The sequence below is a fragment of the Alosa alosa genome, chromosome 6, assembly GCF_017589495.1.
Source record: "Alosa alosa isolate M-15738 ecotype Scorff River chromosome 6, AALO_Geno_1.1, whole genome shotgun sequence".
Taxonomy (NCBI): domain Eukaryota; kingdom Metazoa; phylum Chordata; class Actinopteri; order Clupeiformes; family Clupeidae; genus Alosa; species Alosa alosa.
The window spans coordinates 18,702,062-18,721,679 of NC_063194.1; positions in this window are offsets into that span (position 1 = coordinate 18,702,062).

Sequence of the window (19,618 nt, forward strand, 5' to 3'; positions counted from 1 at the left end):
GTATGCTATCGCGCTGCCTGTTTATTTCTCCAGGGGAGGTGTGCAGGAGGGGAGGGGAAAGAAACACTACAAAGCCACGTCAAAATTAAAGCTGGGTTTTATTTTCATCTGAGGGGGCCGCGACGCACTGAGGATCTCTCTGAATTAGAGCGACTGTCATGATGAAGAGTCCCACAGCACCCCAGCACTCGCGCTCCTTCACTCACTCACTCACTCACTCACCCTCTCTGCTCTTTCTCTCATTCTCTTCCTCCTCTCTCTCTCTCTTTCTTTCTTTCTCTCTCCCTCTGCCCTTACTTCCCTTTGCTCTATGATGAGGCTTAGAGTTGAGTGAACTCCTGTGTGAGTGAGAGTGTGTGTGTGTGTGTGTGTGTGTGTGTGTGTGTGTGTGTGTGTGTGCGCCTTTTTTCTCTGTCTCTGATCAGATCACTCTGTCGCCCTGGGTTTGGCCCACGCTCACAATCTCCTTGTTGCTTTCAAGTCTATACAATGAAACTGGCAAGAGCAAAGAGGACCCTGTTTCTCAAAAGCCAAATGCAACAGCACTGCACTTCTGCCACTGTGCAGCCGTGTTGACATCCCTCTATAGCGCCGCCTTGAAATAAAATAATGTGCCTCCCTATTCTTTGCTTTCAAGGAATAGGAGTCATGGCTTGAAGATGTATTTTTATATTTATTTAGTGATTGTAAAGTAAATCTTGAGTCGGAATAAAAACAACCTTTGTCAGTACTGTGGCATAGGATGACAAGGTCTTAACGTGAGAACACTTTGAAAGTATCACTAGCATTACTAACTAAAAGCCTGACTCTGCATTGTTGTGTTTCTTAAACTTTTTTCTCTTCTCCTTTTCCTTTCCAGTAAATAACATGAAAGGACGCTGTGCTCAGTAATGATGGACATCACACACAAAAAAATGACAAGAAGGTGACAAACGCAAAATGAGAACTAGCTTTAAATGAGAGGAGGAAGAAAAGAAAAAGAAGAAGAAGAAGAGACTGAGTTTGGGGAGGAAGAGAGAGAAAGGCGGAACCGCGGCCACACACAAAAAAAATCTGCCAGCAGCCTGACAAGAAAGAAGAAACTTGTTTCCACCAGGGGACCACCAACACTGAGAAAGAGAGAGAGCGAGAGCGAGAGAGAGAGAGAGAGAGAGAGAGATAAGACATTAACGTGTGATATAGTGTGAATGAAAGAGGTAGAAGGAGAAAGCAAGAGGGAACACGCTTCATTATGACAATAACATTTTATTTTTCTATGCTTTTTTGTGCTTTAAAAAAACAGTTGAAAAATATTATATGTATAAAACAGTATATAAATATATGAACAGAGATGTTTTTATGTTAACGGGTAAAGGGGAGATGGAACAGATCGCCCTGGATTGTTGATGTTTTCATCTGCAGGATTAAGAGGGACCCTCTTAGCCCTCTCTCTTTCTCTCTCTTTCTCACTCTCTCTCTCTGTCACCCTATCCCCTGCCCCTCTCATCCAAGACAGACACAAAGATAGATAGATAGATTGATAGATAGATTGCTTAGAGTGATGTCAGTGATGTCAAATGTTTAACGGATGAGTGTGTATACAAGTATTGAAGTACTGTAAAGCTCGGCATCCTGGTGCAGCAAACCAACACCCTCAGTGTGCGTGTGTGCTCTCTCACACGGAGGTCCGTTGGTTCCCACGGCAACTTCCTTCTTATTCTGGGATGTCAGAAATTTTTCCTTTCTTTCGTCGTTGATTTCTTGTGCTCTCACTCATCCAACTTCCTTAGAGTAGTGCCACACATCGTCCATATCACCCCTGGCCCGTGTCATCGCACCCAATCCCACTTTGTATTGGGAGGTCAGGGTCAGGGCTACCCAAGGGGTGGGGGGGGGGGTGCGGGGGTGAGGACCAGGGTCAATCTGGGTCTCCCTCCATGGCAGACCACTGGTCCCCATCATGCTGCGATGGATGTCACAACTCTACTTCCAGTTTGATCACCCTCAGTCCCCACCTCTCTGCCCTGAACAGGGGCCAAACGGTCAACAGTCAGCTTCCTGGGGTCAGTCTTTTTTCAGACACCACTCCTTATTTGGGGAGGAGCCATAGCCTGTCACTTCCTGTTGGCAGGTGAACGGTTATGTTTGGTTTTTGTTTTGTTTTTTGTAATGGGGGTGGTCTGAGTGACCAATCGGAGGTGAAATGAATGAACAGGTTTTTGGGGTTGTGAGCTTGATCACTTACCTGCAAGGGTCGAAGCCCAAGCCTTTGTGTCACTCAGACAGTCCGGATGTCAAACACCAAGGAAAGTGCTAAATGACTTCAGTAGACAGCGCATGACACCAATAACCATAATTCAAACAGACATGAGAACTGTAGACTCTGACGGACATTAGACAGACACTGTTAACCAAATGATGTTTCAAAAGTCAATGCTACAAATGGACTGTTATTGTTTGGTCAATATTGTCTGATTAGAGTTATTATTTGTGAAAAAAGAAAAACTTAAAGGAACAACAAAAAAATACATTTTTTAAAGGTATTATCATGATTTATTTGCTGTAACAACCTGAATTATTATGAGAGCGTTCCCTGTAAACGTGTGTTTTTTGAGCAGTTCTTGAATGTATTTAAATGTGAAAAGATGTGACACTACTTGTTTCTGTATATATACATATCTATGGATGGTTTTTTCAGGGGTGCATATAAGCAATTGCCTTTTTCCTTTGGCCTCGACAGTAACTGAGGCCCCACGTAACCAATTACTTCCTCCAGACAGCCCCACCTGTGCACTCACAATGACAGCTCCCATCAACTTTATTTGTGAATTCTTTTGAGCTCACCTACATATGTGCTGTCTCTCTCCCTGACACACACACACACACACACAGAGAGAGAGAGAGAGACACACTTACACACATATACAGCAGTTGAGACAGTTGACACTCCACACCAGGCACAGTCCATAGTTGTTAAGAGCTGATTGCGAGCACCAGATTGCAAGAAGCCCAGAAAGTCAATCGTCTTTCTAATTTTCTTCCCTTTATTCTTTCTCTTTTTTATTAAGCCTGCCCTGTGGTAACATGCACACAGACACACACACATACACACACACACACACTTCATCGAAATTGGATCAGTCATAAAAGCTCGCTAAGTAGAACAAGGTATTCCGGATGGCAGATGCAAAAGTTTATGAATATTGATTTTTTTTTCCGTTTTTTTTTTTCTGTCTCTCTCTCCATCCAAAGTGTGAATTTAACACAGACTCCGAGGTCTTTGATCAAGAGAAAGCGCGGCATCGGCGATGCTGTGGAGGAGGGAGATGCCTACTGATGTGACCTAGTTTAGAGAGGAGATGCTGCCGCACTAGAGAGCTGAGATGACGCCTAAAGTGTGCTGGGTGTGCCCCGCACTTACAAGCTCGCTTGATCACAGCTTCGGCTATGGCCCCCACCCCTCTTAGATATGCCCGACACTTCCACACAATTTGTCTTAGTTGCGCTCAACTATGCCCTACACTTCCAAGCTGTCGTCTTAGCAACAGTTAGTTGCGTCCTATGCTTCCAAACCCTGCGAAAGGCTAGCTCTATCCAGCACATTCAAACACTGCGCTCTTAGCTTAGTATGCCCCACACTTTCCAAATACAGCTCTTAGTTATAGATAGTCATAGTCAGTAGGTAGTCGCCCCTTCACATATGCACACAGAATGTTGCTTGGCTCATGGTCAGCAATATCACTACAGGGCGTTCACATGTAATACAAACCACTCAGATACATATTTGCAATAGCTATAATTGTCAGACATTTTTTGATATTCTTCTTTGCATTTTATCTACCGTTAACATGACAACAGAGGTCGTATTTCTGAAGCAAGCAGCATGCCACCATCAGTGACATTCCAACATAGCTTGGTCTGTTCACATCCTCTGAGTCAAAGGCCTCATTGCACTTCAGTTGTGTCTGGTGTCTCAAAGTGAACTCACTACTTTTCAACTGGTAGCTTACAACAGTGCAGATGCAACCCATGGCAAGCACTACGTCCACTGTCCACCAAGGCAGTTTGAGTAGGCTGACGTTCCTTGGTATTCAGTACCGCTTTGAGCATTTTCTCGTGAGGCCAGCTCTAGCTGAGTCACCCACTGCAGAGGGTGCGAGTGGCCAGTGGGTGAGGCGAGGTGAGGCGGGTGTTGGGAGAGAGACTCTGCACTGAAGCACGTGAGCTATGACACTTGCAGGACTTCCCTCAGAGAAGAAACCCCTCTGGTCCTAACTGTTTGAGAAAACCTCCCCATACCTGTCCCCCTTTTGTATTCCCTGTGTAATGTACATATGACCCCCACCCCACTCCCCCAACAAAAACTCACCTACCCAAGCCCTCCTTAATTTCCTGCTTCCCCCCATCTCCTGTCCTCTCTGACTTCCAAGATCTTGTATTTTGTTCTATAACAGCAAAAATTTATTTATAAGGATTTTTTAAAAAATCTATCTCTCTCCTTTTTGTAAATGTTCATGTTAAATAAAAGTCTAAAAAGGTTAAAAAATGAAATGGATATATTAAAAAAGGTAAAGTACTGTAAGAAAAAAAACTAAACAAAAAAAGAAAACAAAAAGCTCCTCCTATCCTCCCCCTCTCTGTACTCTTAGACTTTGTGTTCTTCCTCCTTCTGTATGCCTCTCTTATGTGCTTCAGATGAAGAGTTCTATTTATTATGACATTAACGTTATTATTATTATGATTATTACTAATTATTAATATCATCATTATCATCATCATTATTACCATTAATAAAAATTGTCTACTTCAACAAATGGCCTTTTCTCTCTGATGTTTTTTTTTTTTTTTTTTGTAGAACGTGCTTGATTTTTAATCGATGCATTCAGGCTCACAGAAAGTTGATATGTTCTGTAGTTAGTCAGGGGGGAAGCCTAGATGGGTTGACTGATACCATTGAGTACAGCATTCATATTTCACAAGACAGAATGTTGTAATATGGGAGCTTTTCCAAGGGGGAAGAGGAGGAGAATAGCTTTGAGCTTCATTCTTCACACAAACAGAGAGAGAGAGAGATTACCTTGGGATTATTATTGCATTGCATGGCATTGCAGAAGATTGCATGAACATAAGAAAATGTTACACGCTGTGTGTGTATGTGTGTTTGATTCAATCTGAAATATGTTCCTTGGCTCCTTGTTGATTCATTTCATTTTAATATCTGCACATAGAAATGTTATGAAAAGCCATCATACTAGGCTTTCACCTGGCCTTCCACCACGGGAAAACCACCTGCACATACAATGAACACATTGATTGATTGGCCCAGGAGGTTTTAAGTCAGTTTCATTCAATTAAATCACCCCCAGAGTGTGCAATTATGATTTCCTCACACAAGTATCACCTAGTTCAAGTCTTGTACAGCAGTGTTTCTAGGGGGTTGGGACCCAAAAGTGGGTCGCGGAACCATTCTGGGTGGGTCGTGGAGCTTGTTGTAAAATAAAAATTAAAAAATCGCCCATTTTAAGTGCTACTTTATCAGATCTAATATCCTAATATCCTGAAGACTTCTCAAATGTAATGCCAAACATCAGCATGTTCCAAACAAGCAGGCCTACAGGCACTTTGCGTGTCTTACCATGTAGCTCACCTACACTAAAACGCTAAAAAAAATATATCGGTCGCGACTAAATGAAAATGGGAAATTGTGGGTCCCAAAGCCAGACTGTGCTGTGTCATGAGGACCCTTAAAGTCCTTGTGAACAAAAAGTAAATATGCGAGTTTGTCATGCTATGGGAAAAGGTGTCATGCACTCAAACAAATCTGAAGGGATCCGCTGCCATGTTTTTCCATGGTCTCTTATGGGAATGTCGCCACTCTGTTTTCTCCACCACTCTGGCTCCAACTATTCACTAAACCAGCTAATTCTAAGACGTTTGAAGTTCGCCTACAAAAAACAAGCTGCCATCTTTGCCAATATAATAGATCCAGGTACATGCGATTTTTCCTTATGTGAAAATAACATGACAATTTTTAATAATTGCACCTGTTCAATGACAAAGAAGTCTGAAATGCAGACGTTTTGCCCTACACACTTTTGTCATCTGACCTCGAGTGGGTTTTGTGATCTTTGGTACGTTAAGACATAAACTTTGAGTTTTGCTATGGGAGCAAACTTGCAGTGCAGCTTAGTAGCAGCACCAGGATCTCCTTAAATGAGCAACGATGGCAGCTTTGGGTCCTTTTTCTAGGCGACCATCAGAGGTCTAGTAGCACAACTCTTCAGCCTGCTATCATGAAAATGAGGATGTCCTGTTTAATGGTCTAACTCCACAATTCAGTTTACAGTCTTTATGTTTTCAGGAGTAGTTTTCTAACCTACACAAGGTGTTTCGCAACAAAATGTCTTCCCAACAAATTTCAGGAACTTTAACCTCCCCCTTTCAAGACTGAAACATTGTGTCTTTGGATCTTTTAGAAATCCTAACATATCCTAGTCCATAAAGTCAGTTGTAAGCATCTCTCTACCTCTGAACCAGCTAAAGTTCTGATCAAAGACAGATAAAAAATAAGGACACCATGCTACCACTAGGTGGTGGCAAGATGCTGTACAAGAGCAATTGGCTTCTGTGAATGAGGGCCAGAATTAGCAGCCATGCACAGTTCTGTTGTCCAGATACTGGACCCATGAGCAGTTGCCTTATTATTGCGCCCTCATGATGTGCAGTAACTGCTCTTATTAAAATCTCACCAGGAAAGTCGTGCAGGAGTACTACTGTCAGACTGAAGAAATTTTGCCAAGAATGAATTAAGATTTATTATTTAAGGCAAAAACACAGGGCAGTTATCACAACTCTATGACTAAACCCACTTTAGCAGCATCATATTAGGTTAAAGGACAGTGCCTTAGTTTTTCATACTACATGAAAATGATGAGAATGTGAGTTTTGAAATTGATCCCAAGCTTTGAATTGTAGTTTCACAATCAGGGTAAGATCTTGACATTATTCACATATGCTACATGTCTGGGTACCTCAAAAAATTATGTTGGATTGTATTGCATGTCATTATTAATGACTGAACTTAGCAGCAACTATAGACAATAGAAGAAAAAAAACCTTTAAATTCATTCATGTTTCGTACCACACTAGGACACAGGGCTGGCTCTAGGCAAAGGCCAGGCCAAGCATTGTGTCTTGCCCACCCAGACAAAGTCAAGAAATTTTGTTTCAGTTGTGCATCTGCGCAATGTGCAACCTGCAAACCCAGCTGTAGATGAGTTTGTGTTGAGTGTAATGGTAGCTGGTACATACAGTAGGGTTATGTATGTGTGTTAGGTCAATCCCCCACCTGATGCCTTAAAAATGGAAAACTCTTTTTCACATAGATCTCTGTTTGTCAAAGTCACTGAGTACTGTCAGTATGAGAAAAAAAACAGAACAAAATCGGTGCCACCTAGCTCCGGTTGCTGCAGCCAACAGCTAGAGGAGCCAGGCAGCTACAGTGCTACAGTGCAGTGCAGGCATGATTTTAAAGATGCCCCCAGAGTGTAGCACTGTAGCTGCCTGGCTCCTCTAGATGTTGGCAGGGATGGGCAAAAATACATCAAAATGTATTTTAAAATAAAATATCAATACCCTAATTTTAATAAGTATTTTAATTATATCAAAATAAACTACAAAATACATTAGCCACACCATGTATCAAAATAAAATATTGTATTTTTGTATTTTGAATGTTACGATGTCTGCCTGTTACATCTCATAGCCTAAATACTGTATCAGAGATGCGCTCAAAAAGTCACAACTGAACTTGTCAAGCAGTACAAAGTGGAGACAAGTTTTTGACATTGTCAACGCATGCCCAGATTGAGCAACACTGCAGGGCAACCACATCCGATTAGATGATTAAAGTTATCAAGAAATTGATCATTCAAGTTATCAAGAAATTTGAGGTTGGTATGGCATGAGTGTATTGCATGTGTGAACAACCTACAAGTTACTCATATGTCATTACATCACCAAAATAATGTTTTGAAATTTGAAATACTTATATGTATCAGAAATACTGCTCATCCCTGGCTGTTGGCTGGAGCAACTCGAGCTAGGTAGTACCATGTTTGTGTTTTGTGTTAAATTTGAACCATTTTTTGGTTAAAAATGATCTAATTTGACCGCTTTGCTATGTTGCCCACTATACCAGCCCACCCAAATGTAGTAGGCTAGAACCAGTCCTGCTAGGACATTCTGTAATACAATAGGCCTATGTTACAATTTTGATGTAGTAAAAAAGCACAGAATTAGCAAAATTTTAATGAAAACTTTTTTTTTTATGTAGGCCTAATATCCATCAAAAATAATTTTACAAATATAGCTGACCTAGTTTAACTTGTTTAGTGGAGGAAATACTTCAGATATGAATCAAACTTAGTTAGCCTACCAACAAAATTTCCAGATACAATTAGAATAATTTGAATAATAATAAAACCATAAGTTTTCCATTAAACAGTTTTTGTCCAGTCCACTCCAACACATATTCTATAAATATGCTATAACAAATAATATAGGCTATATCATGATGCAACTAACTTAAACATTTGTATGTTAACAAAAGGAACAGTGATAAACATATTGTAGGTTGCTTTGTTGGTGATTTGTTTTAATGGTAAATAGGTTTGGTGATTGGCTGCTGTGGAAGAACCCCATAGGCATGAATAAGGCATAATGAATTTAGCAACAATTAGACCTACGAATATTTAACCATATACTTACTGCACATATACTAGCATTGGAGTCAACATTGGGGAGGATCAAATGTGCATGCATGGTGAAATCAGTTATTACCAACACATGGGTTGATATGTTAATTTATGTATTGTTTTCGTGTGTCATTCTATCACCATGCACCCCCCCCCCATAATAATTGTTAAGTTCAGTTTGTAGCACCTAGTAGCTAAGCACTAACTTAGGATCCTAACTTTGCGCAATGGGCTTTTGAATAGTTATATATAGAATGTAACAACAATAAGTTCAGTTTGTAGTAGCTAGTACTTAAGCACTACCCTAGTTCAAACTCAAAAAGAGCGCTGATCAAATGCTACAGGAGATGCTACTGGAGACAGGGCGGAGAAAGAAGGCATGGTGTAATTTTGCTCTTCTGCTCTTTTCAGTTTTTCATGCTTCCATGGTCCATATCATTTTCTGTAGCGATAATGCCCCAAAAGAAAGTGAAAGAGTGGGCACATTGATTACACCTCATGACAGTCAAAAGCGCATCGTCACTCGTCAAAAGCTTATTCAAATTTAGTAGGATGTCCAGTCCACATTGGGAGGGTTTTCGTTATCAAACGTCAAGTGCATGGCGCAACAAGGTGTTGCTAGGTTTTTTAATCAGTCATGGTGGTTGGGGCGTATAACATCATTTAAACCAATGAGAATGACATCTGCCATTCCCTTTACCGGCGCAAAGCGCGATGTCAAATAAATGCATCGGTATTTTGACATTCAACGGCGCATTTGAAGGAGGCTGCTTGCGAGACCGTATGGAATAGTCATTCCACTAAACCATGCTTTACTAAAACCTAGCATAGCCTTCACGCATTTGCACTCTATTATTTGAACTCATTGTGAAACTAACTTCACCATGGTGTCAGTCAACGACAAGATAGTTATATGCAGTTCCTTTCACTATTGACTGACAATGGGTTACCATCGAAAACATAGGCTGGAAAAAGCAACACTTACCCTAATATTGCTCAAATGACTGAATTAAAAAAACATTTATCCTGCAGACACTATCTGTGTCTTCAGCTGTGCTCCATATGTGTCTCTTGCCTCTCCCCTATCACTTTTAGCCGTCATTACCAATTTGCAAATGATGGTGAATAACTACTCATCATGAGATGTACAGTATTTCGTAATATCTTTATTCTAATTATGTTTCCCATTAGTCCAGTGGACAGAAAGGTGAACCCGGAAATGTTGAGTACACCAAAGTTTTATGATGGAAATATATAGTATGGGTTCCCAGCATGCAGAAACTGCCGGATGCTAATTTGTTGGGCAATTTGTGTAATTGAGCTAATTAGCATAAATTAGCATAATCACCTATATTGATCATATTATAAGAGCTGCTTGGCCAAAATGGACCATGTTAGTATGTTTTTAGGGGTTACTGGAGATGCTGAGTCCATATCTGACCTCTCAAGTCTCATGCATTGAGCGTGAGACACACGCATTTCAATGACTTCACACGCTCACACGCCACACATCACATGGCATTTCTCACTCCGACAAATTATTAACTTGCCCGCACAGAAAATTCTAAGGGCTATATTTTACAAACGTGTCACCAAAGATGGTTAATTACGAAGATACTTCATGAGAGGCCATTCCCTGTCCCTGGAAATTTATGAAAATAGGGTAGCAGTACACGCTCCCGCACATTTATGCAGTGATCGGCTCTCTTTTTAACATTGAGGTCTATGGCAGAATCCAAGAATTTCCCAGAATTTGCCAAAGCCTTATTTTTCTGAGCAATGGATGCACATTTCGGACACGGTATCATGATCTCCAAACCCTCCTCCCTATTTCAGTAGAATGTCGTGATAGTATGACCCTCCAGTCGGGAGAAAATCAACATTAATGAAGGTGTACACCAAGTTTATTTTGTACTCCGGCTTGTCTGGCGTGGAACCGAGCCGTTCAAACGTAAGTCATACGTCAGTGACACGCCCCTGTGCAGGCGGGAACTGAACCAGAGCCCGTCTGAACCTAGCCTGGCGGGGCCATCCTATATCATTGAGATGTATAGTCTGGCATCGAACCATTCACGTCGATTAATCCAAGGGGCGGGCAGAGAATTGTCTTTCAAACTGCCTAGGCATGCAATAGGCCAGCGCTACGAGCATATCCGTATCCGGTCGGCAAAACGGCAAATACATCCTTCTTCGAAAGTAATGACTTAAGTGCATTGTGTTGCTCAACTTTCAAAGAAAAGCACAAGTCCAACTCCTCCAAAGTTGACGCCAACGCCGATTCAAACAACCGCTCTTCGTTCGCCATAGCCACCTTCCTTGTTGTTCACAGTCGCAGGACTGTCGTTATCCTGTTAAGCCCGCCTTAAGACTCTAACAAAATAGAGCGCTGTGATTGGAGAACATCCACGGTGCTAAGCCAATAGAAATCCCTATGGTTCGATACGTACAGGCTGAGCAAATTAATTTGCCGCCGCTAGGGTGCGTCTAGATTTCTAGGCTAGTCTGAACCTGGATTGAACTCCACTTTGCCCTCATAGACATGAACTAGGACGACCCATCTTGCTACGCATTCATTATCTTTGGTGTCACACAACGTTGCTGTCTGTGCGCTCATTCAGCTCAGTGAGCTGCTGTTCAGTTACTAATCTATCGGCCAATCAGAAAATAGGATTTCTAAACCAATCAGGAAATAGTTTTGTTTTGATGTGGGTCCGCAACGTGGAGACTGCTGGTTCGCGGAGTCGTAGAGTGAAATTAGGCCCGGTGCTTCATCTGATAATTTGCTGCGCAGTTGATCAAGATACCGCGGACCGACAAAAAAAGAAAACAAACGTTTCTGCTATCGATGTCATTAAACATGGAGCCATACAATAAAGTGGTGGAATGAGCATTCATTCAATGCAGGCGTCTGCGCGAGAGAAACTGAAACTAATCGATAACGTTGGTATCAAAGCTCCGCTTCAACCTGTTGAATGCTATTTAATTGTTTAACGACACTTAATAGAACAACGTTGATTTTTGGAACTTCCATAGAAACAGAGCAGAGACTGTATAATACACTGTATAGCACTGAGTATTGTATAGTCAAATTTGAATATAACGTGGCCAAAAGCTATTGTAGCCTTCTTTCTATCTGTTAAAGATCAACAGATCAGTGATTTACGCCTGCTCGCCAAAAAAGCTGGTATTGTGTTTCCTGAATCCTTACATTCAGGCATTCAAATTAAACTTCATTGAAAACATGTATTTTTTTTCTCCATTTCCTACCAATGTATGATGCTTGCATGAGGGAAACATCCCAAAACAATAGCACCCATATAATTGTTGCTGTTTTGAGAAGTATTTCCTTTCTTATGCAAGCATCATGCAACCATGTAAATGAAACTAATTCTATCTTACATTAGTAAAGCAGTCCTCTGATGTGCATGTCACAAAACATTTAAGTGAAAGTGCATGTATAACAATAGAGGCATAACAATGATTGTGATGATAATTACAATTTGATTTGGAGGGAGTGGGGTTGGGTACGTTTAGATGAGCCCTATGACCCCAAAGTCTGCCATGACTGGGCCTCAGGTCAAAGAAGTTTGAGAAAGGCTGGTCTACATAACCTGCATCAGATTGAGGTTTGCAGTGATGCGCCTGAAGGCACGGGTTGAGGAACCAGTCAGTTAATTGTACTTTTTTTTTTTACTTTGAATCTTGAAAAAAAAAATATTGACCTACCTACCGACCCATTCTTTTTATTTTTTTGGCTGTTACTGCAAACAAGAATATTTTTAAGGATGGCCTCATGACTGTGAAAATGGCTGACATTGAACCACAGTGCTTTAAATGGGAGCCCCCAGTATCAGTCATCAAGGCATCAAAATCTGCCACAAACACAACACACAACATCACTCATAAACACACACACACACACACATACACACACACACGGACAGAACCACCACTGTTCAAGAGACCATTTTGGGGCTAAATGTGCTTTTTCTCATTTGGTTGTTTTCTGTTTGTTTAGAGCAGAATGAGCCACTGCTGTTCAAAGGGCCCATTTGGGTGAAATTATTATTATAATTTATGTTATTATTATTTATTATTATTTACTATAGGGTTCTAGAATAAATAAAACGGTGTGTTTGAAATAATGGAATTTGTGCTCTCTCATGAAGCTGGGTCGATGGGACATGGGGAGGGTGGGTCTAGGCCTTGGCGCGATCGTGGCGGTGTGGAGTGGCCGGAACAGCGGAGGACAGCTCTGCGACAAGGCAGCAGAGGAGAGACGTCAACGTCGGTAGCTGTAGCTGTGTGCAGCGCCAGCGTGGTCCGGCTGCGATGGAACTGGAGTCTGCTGCCCCGACTGGCGAGACGACGGAATGTTCCAGTGGTACACACTGCGAAAGTGCGACCTGAGGGCGTTCTCTGAAGGGAGCTGGGGACGAGACGCGACAGACCAGGTGACTGCTAGCACGCCCCGCATTGGGCCGCTGGTGGTTGTGGTTCCCCAGGGTGAGTAGGGCTCTTGCGGTGTGTGCACCCCACCTGCTGTGTGGCAGTGCCAGAGACTAATTGCTGGACTGAATGTGGGAACGCCCGCGCCGAGGACGGCAATGGCTTGTTGGGGGATCTCTGCAACGCCAGCGTGCTGGACTGTGCTTGAGATTCCCACGATGTTTCGCGCTGGGGATTCTGGGAGAACTGAATGATCATCTCAATACCAATGTTTCCCAAAAGGCTTGTCCCAAGGAGAACAGTATTACCTTAATCACACATGAGGAAACTGAACAGTCCAATCAGTAGACTAGGATATGCTAGCCAACTATGCTACTTTGTTTACAATATTTCCAGGCTTCAACCAGACAGCTGAATGTGGTAGAGTTGTAATAGAAATAGTAGGCCTAAGCTATAGGCTAATCTGCATAAAGTGTGCTGTCATAAATATCAGACATTCAGTATTCTCTCTTTTTATATCAGGATATAAAATAATACAGATATATTACATTGTAATCCTCTGGTATTCTAAGGTAGGCTATTTAAATGTCTAGCCCCCTCCAAAAAAAGAAAAATCGAGGTTCGTATTGTAGCCAGGGACTACGCCCCCAATTGATTACATGGGCCGGCCCCATAATTTACATCACATGGCGTAAATCACTTCCTCATTTAGCCTAGGCCTTAAATCGCTATATGTAGCAGCATTTGGATGGTGCTGTGTTGCTCGGCTCTTTCGGAATATAATCCCCCCGGTCGCTGCAAGGAAGATTGCAGTTTTTGACGGTGAGCTCCCAGCGAACACTCGGCCACATTCCTCCCTTGTCCCAAGCCCCTCGGTCTGCTGATAAGGTGGGTTCTGCACTACGACTGGTCGAATTGGCACTCAGTTTAGCGTGGATGCAAGGAAGAGCTACCTATTGCCATTGCTGTTTTGCCTTGTATTTTATTTATGATTTCTACAATTTGTTTTGTTTACGTGTACTATATCTCGCACACAGACGCGGCTGTCTGGGCTGGCTGATTGTGGGTGATCTGTCTCGTTACGCCTGCATGTCCGTGTGCTTTGAGGGGGGGAAGTTTGTGTCTGCGTCTCGGATCATTTTATTGTTTGTTTTGTTTGTGACCAACTGTGTTCGTCTCGTAGATACAATTAAGCTGCATCAGCATCACCCTTAGTGGCTGTATATCGCCACAGCTGGGGATCGGTCGGGCCCACTGGTGGTTGGGTACTCTTTGCTCCTCCTTATTGGTCACCTGCATGCTTAGTGTGTTTCCTTATAGCGTGTTTGTGTACACTCTTAACTGCGTGTTTGCACCACCCTTTGCTGTGAGTGTGGCTATCAGCGTGTGCGTGTGTGTGACTATTTTTGCACAGGTAAATTGGTGTCTCTTCTGGGTGCTTTCCCTCCCTCCAGTGGCCCACCTGACATACTTTCCCAGCTGGTACAGTATTTCTTGTCCCTTTTTTACACAAGATACATGCATATTTATATTGGACTGTAAACTGTTGTGATTGTGCTTGATTGTAAACTACCTATTTAATGAACTAAATTTAGTGACATCTAATAAAATGCATATATATTTTACTAACTATTTCCCTTCCAGCAGTTGATTTGCTTCCAAAAACATTAATAAAACTTTGCATGAACTTGAGAATTGGGTCTCTGCTCTCTCTGTCCATATAAGAACTTGTGTTTTAAGGTGTTATAATTGAGTAGGGTACATTTCCCAGTTTCCCTCTGGGTGGCGTAGTCGGGTTCCTTTGCGTGACTTTGGACTCTTATGGGCCCTGGTCACAGTATCAAACCGTGGGTCAAAAATTGTGATACGAATCGAATTGTTAGGTTGGTGTATCGTTACAGCCCTACTGTACATCGCTACAGCCCTATCCTCCAAAAATCTGTCTAAATTTTACCAATTTAGGGGGCTGGGACACTGGGACGCTCAAAGTCTCAAAAAGCATCTGAGTCAACGTTCATTCCCAAACACCCATATAGGCTACTTCAATCCTCTATTTTCAAAGGTGATTCAAGTAGGGAAGAGCATGGCTCAAAGTAAAGTAACTAGGACTGAAACTACATAAATTCGTCAAAGTGAATAATTTGTGTCAACTCACAAGTACATAATGTAGATTAACGCACCCATTATCTGAAAGTGATCTACATCTCCATTTAAACCAAATGTTTTAGAGCGCACGTTGAGAGATGTATCCAGGGCAGGGCTGTACCTACACATATTTGTTGCACATGCTACAAAAATCATTATTTGCGATGGATGATTTACTACCAACGTTACACCGGTCCAATACAGTTTTGCCTATGGCTATACCGTGAGACTGAGACGTTTTTTGTTTGTTCGAAGTGAGTGTTTAGGGTGTGAGAGGGGAGTCGATGTGCTTTGATTCCAGCTTGGTAGTAGTCTATGCGATTAAACAACACGTGTGTGTGAAGTATCCAAACAATGATAACGCTTTCATTATGGCTGCTTTAGCCACAGACCTTGAGCTGCTGTACAGTGGGTTGGGTTCCATTTAGAAGTGTCGCTTTCCTTGATTCACACAGCTGCGAGAAATGTATTACTACTGATATGCAAAACTATTAACTTTTCGCCAAGAGGTGGCAGCTTAAGTCCGCTTGATACTGTAAGCCACTGGTTCCCAAAGGAGATTTTATTTGGGTCGCCAGCATAGCCTAGTGACATTTTATGTTGTGTAATAGGCCTAGCATAGGGCCTACTTTTATATAGCTTATAGTTTGTTAACAGTCACGGTTTTGTTATAACTCCCTCTATGCATTTTTGCATTTAGAATAGCTCTGAAACCGGGGGCGAAAACATCGCGGGGCTCCAGTGCGTGGATATCTCAATCGCAAAATTAAACAATATTTCTATCGGGCGCCTAGGGGACTAGGCTGGGTGAACTCAGCCTATCTGCCGGCGATTCCTTTTCGATTTCTTAAAAGATTGAGCTTGGTCTGGCGAAAGCCAGACTAACCATGGACCTCATAGTTGCAAAATGCAAGGGAACATGCAGGGATGAATTACTGAACGGGCCTACTGGGCCCAGGCCCAAGGGGTCAGGGGTCCCTGAAGCCCAAGCCTTTGCATGGAATCATTGCCTTAATATCAACAAATCAGGATGTAGGCTATGAATCTGATTGAATTTAGTATTGGCCATCTCCAAAATGCACCAGAATACAGGAAATCACATCAAACAAATTTAAAAAAAATTCTGGGGGAGGACCCCCAAACCCCCCCCTCCCACATATACAAAAATGAGTGGGGGGCCCTTAATACATCTGGGCCCAGGGGCCCGAAAGTTCATAATCCGCCCATGGGAACATGAATCAGCATATTATTTGCACAAACAATAACGGACAGTAGCTCTTCAACTTGGCCCGTTAAAATGTGTATGAACAGTCTAGCAACGCATTTCATGAAGGCCCTTTTGGACATGTCAGTTATTTGCACCACTGGGTAAAACGGCATTTTGTTTTAGACTACTGGTATTTAATTTGTGCATTGACAATAAAGCTGAATATCATATGAACTAGATGACTAAACTTATGCATATGTAGAACAAGAAACATTCACAAAAATCCATGACATGACCTCTCTTCTTGATAGCTGTTGAAAACTGCATGGAACTGACAGGGATTGTTTTGTTTAATAATAAATAAATAAATACATTATGCTGCTACCTTCTGCTTTTCCCAAATACAATGTAGCCTACAGGTGTACCTTTCATCAGTCCAGTTGCAATGGATGGACTGAGATGAACTGCCCTACTTGTGATTGTTTAGATATTTTAAAGGTTTTATAACAATGCTACAAATTTTTTGGCAAGTGCTACAAATCTATTCACCTTTGCAGCGCCAGTAGGCTACTTTGTGTGCGGCCCGCAAACACACATTCAATCAAAGCATACACAAAAGTTTCAAGAGTGGGGGATGGAGTAGAAGATGGAGACAAATTCATTAATATGATTTATTTTCGCTGAATGGATGTACAGGACTGAGCGGCGGTCATATTTTGTACCGCTATGCGGTACATCTAGTCATTTGTAATGTTTTGCATGGGCGTGCTGGTGTGCGTTCATGGATGATAGAAGGATGGTGCGTTGTGCACCCGCCAATATGACTGACAATGCGGTCTTAAAATAACATATAGGCTAAACAACTCGCCATACACTTCTGACCAGGTGTACAATAGGGATTTTTAGACAATGCGCTAAGCTACTCCCTAAGTGGTTAATTGCCAACCCCCTGGGCGCATTGTTTAAAAAATAAACGTGCAAAATAAGAAAATATACTTTGCGCTGGGTGGAAAACGAGTTTTGCGCCATGCACCAGGGTGCAAAATATGGCCCATGGTACATATATATGAAATAAACTATTGCAGTAACCATTTTATGGCTCTAGATTAGATTAGATTAGATTCAACTTTATTGTCATTGTGCAGAGTACAAGTACAGTGACAACGAAATGCAGTTTGTGTCAAACCAGAAGTGCAAAAAAGCAGAAAAGTGCAATGTGATATACAAAGTAGGTGGTGCGCAGGACAAAAGATATACAGTAGTGCAGTGTAGACAGTAGAATAAAGTAGTGCAGTTGTGTGTGGTTCGGCTGCGGAGAGACCTGTAACGCCTCCCGGAGGGGAGTGGGGTGAACAGTCTGTGGTTGGGGTGAGAACAGTCTTTGACGATGCTGCGCGCCTTACGCAAGCATCGCTTGCCCTGGATGGCCTCGATGGAGGGGAGTGAGGAACCGGTGATGCTTTGGGCAGTTTTCACCACCCTCTGCAGTGCTTTCATGGGCAGAGCAGTTGCCATACCAAACTGTGACACAGTTGGTGAGGATGCTCTTGATGGTGCAGCGGTAGAAGTTCACCAGGATCTTAGGAGACAGATGGACCTTCTTTAGTCTCCTCAGAAAGAAGAGACGCTGGGTAGAGGTGTTGAGGGTCCAAGAGAGGTCCTCAGAGATGTGGACACCCAGAAACTTGAAGCTGGTGACACGCTCCACCTCAGTCCCGTTGATGCATCCTTAGCTTGTTCTAAATGCCTATTCTAAAAATCTGAAAAGGCAGGTTTTATCCAATATTAGTTGTGAAGATGTATAGTCCATTTTATACACACGCGTGAAGCCAACAAAGAAAATGCAAAAATAGAGTATATAATATATAATGTAGTTTTTCCATTTTGTGTAGTCATCCTAAATCAGAACCTGACACACAATCCAAATAGTCTACAAGAAACCTCAGAAATGCAGACTTTTATTGTCAGTATGCATTTTGGGTAACCAAAAGTCCTATGAGGAGTTTCCATAAGGCATTACAAAACGCATGAGCATACCTTGGTAAATAATGGTCTAAAATACTGATTTTTCATTTTATATTGATCTACTTTTGCACACAGCTTCGCAAGACCTGGGGCTAGGGCTCAATTGTGTTTCTAAAATCATATCAAGTGACCTAGAGGACTGAAATGTAGTCAGTTCAGAGATGCTTGTTATCTCGCAGAAAGAAAAAAACAATATTCTAGGCTCTGTAACTCTGTGCCAGTGCTTTCTAAGAAACTACAGGATCTTAGCTTTCTAAAGATGTCCAGCATTTGATGGTAGGACAAAAGAACACACAGGTTATGGGAAGATTTAAAAAGAGAGACTAGCACTCTTGCACTCTGGTAACATTTGTGTGGTTCAGGTGCTGTTGCATAAAAAATGGTTGTCATTCACAAGACTTTACTTTTATACTTTAAGTAAATTTCCAAGCCTGTACTTTGTTACTTTTACTTGAGTAAAGAAGTTAAACCAGTACTTCTACTTTTACCAGAGTATTTTTTAACACAAGTATTTGTACTTCTACTTGAGTATGTAAAGTGAGTACTTTTGCCATCTCTGCCTGTAACTGACCCTAGGCAGATGGGTCAGGCCCTTGAGTCATGGATCTGCTCAAGGTTTCTTCCTTTATATATCTCCAATTCTAGGGAGTTTTTCCCTCAAGCCTGTCATGGGCTCTCTCTGAATGTTTAACACTCTGTAAAGCGCCAAGAGACATGTGTAATGTGTTGGCACTCTATAAGTGAAATTAAATTGAAAATGAAAAATGTGTTTCGGATGTCCACTCCAACACAGTGCATTAGTATACATAGGCTATCTAAAAATGTGTTAATGTTAATGACCAATTGTCATGATTTTTTTCTACCCAAAATAGTAATAATAACGTTATTTAGGCCTTAAGAAACAAAGCACATACCCTGGTTCTGATAGCCATATAACCCAATATTCTGTAACTATACCCATGTAAAACCTTTGGAACAGGAATGAAATGGGAATAGAACTTTGGCTGAACACATAGGCCTACATGTCTGTGGGAAAAGAGCCTTGATTTACTGGACA